This window comes from Nothobranchius furzeri, unplaced genomic scaffold (assembly GCF_043380555.1).
Source record: "Nothobranchius furzeri strain GRZ-AD unplaced genomic scaffold, NfurGRZ-RIMD1 Scf050, whole genome shotgun sequence".
Taxonomy (NCBI): domain Eukaryota; kingdom Metazoa; phylum Chordata; class Actinopteri; order Cyprinodontiformes; family Nothobranchiidae; genus Nothobranchius; species Nothobranchius furzeri.
Genome location: NW_027223067.1, coordinates 212,541 through 213,972, shown reverse-complemented (window position 1 = coordinate 213,972; position 1,432 = coordinate 212,541). Strand labels below are relative to the sequence as shown.

The 1,432-nt window shown below is 68.6% G+C and overlaps 1 non-coding gene across 1 annotated transcript in view; it reads right to left on the bottom strand.

Annotated features, from left to right (window-relative positions):
* Positions 1–1,409: 1,409 nt before the first annotated feature.
* The window catches only part of LOC139064727 (5.8S ribosomal RNA), a 154-nt gene continuing 131 nt past the window's right edge, over positions 1,410–1,432 (bottom strand). The window contains exon 1 of the ribosomal RNA XR_011517728.1: positions 1,410–1,432. This exon is cut by the window's right edge and continues 131 nt beyond it. This is a non-coding gene — a ribosomal RNA (5.8S ribosomal RNA).

Here is a 1,432-nt window from a genome sequence, read left to right as displayed (position 1 = left end):
CTTTTTCCAAAGTAACCCAAATGGAGCCTCCAATCGGCACACCGACAAAGTAGCCCGAATTGAGGACGGCCCCCTGGGCGGGCCCAGACCCGGGCACGGGACCGCCCTCAAAGTAGCCCAAAATGAGCCATTCGTTTTAGCGCACTCGAAAAGTAACCCAAATTGGAGCCCCCTGGTGCCACCTGGTGGCCCGTGGTGACCCAAACCGAATCTGGCCAAATCTCACTAGCTGTCCTGAGGGATACTTCGGAAGGAACCAGCTACTAGATGGTTCGATTAGTCTTTCGCCCCTATACCCAGGTCGGACGACCGATTTGCACGTCAGGACCGCTACGGGCCTCCACCAGAGTTTCCTCTGGCTTCGCCCTGCCCAGGCATAGTTCACCATCTTTCGGGTCCTATCGCACGCGCTCTAGCTCCACCTCCCCGACGGAGCGGGCGAGACGGGCCGGTGGTGCGCCCGGGAACCGCGAGGGGCCCGGGATCCCACCTCGGCCGGCGCGCGCCGGCCTTCACTTTCATTGCGCCACGGGGTTTCGAGTAGGACCCTCTGACTCGCGCGTGCGTTAGACTCCTTGGTCCGTGTTTCAAGACGGGTCGGGTGGGTAGCCGACATCGCCGCAGACCCCTTGCGCCCTGTGTACGTGAGCCGGTCCCCGCCCGGGCGGCGCGACGCGGTCGGAGCGCACTGAGAACAGTCCGCTCCGGTCGACAGTCGCGCCGGGGGCGAGGGGGCCCCGTCCCTCCCGTGGGCCGCCCAGTCCCCCGCCCCCCCCACGAGGAGGGGGACGGAGGCGCGAGGCGGAGGAGAGAAGGCGCAGTGAGTACTGATTCCACGACCCCGGAAAGCGGCGAGGTCCAGGCGTTGGGTCGCTGTAAAGCTCGCGGCCGGAGCCGCGAGCCACCTTCGCCCCGAGCCCTTCCTGGCCGATCCAGAGTCGGTCGCGGCGCACCACCGGCGGAGGAAATGCGCCCGGCGGGGGCCAGCCAACCGGCGGGGAGTTCCCACGGAGGGGATCCTCCCGCGCCGAGCGGCCGTCCCTGACCTGCCGAGTTGAATCCCCCGGGCGGACTGCGGGCAGCTCGGATGAGACCTCTCGAGAGAGTGTCCGCACCGGCAGCCGCGCCCGCAACCGTGCGGGGCTCGGCGGAGACGGCCGCCCCCTCCGCGCCCCCGGTCCACCGGCGCCCGCGGAGGAGCGTCGGAGGTGGGGAAACGGAGGAGGGACGACGGCTGTGTCGGGAGAACCGGAGGACGGCGGCAGCGCCGGGCCCGAGGTGGGTCCGTCGCGACGGGCATCCAGCAGTCTGCACTTAGGGGGACGAAGGCCCTGGTCGGCGTGAGTCGACCGAGGCCTGCGACAGCCCCAACCGCGGGAGAGGAGGCCTCTCCCGATTGATTTGGAAAGCGACCCTCAGACAGGCGTAGCCC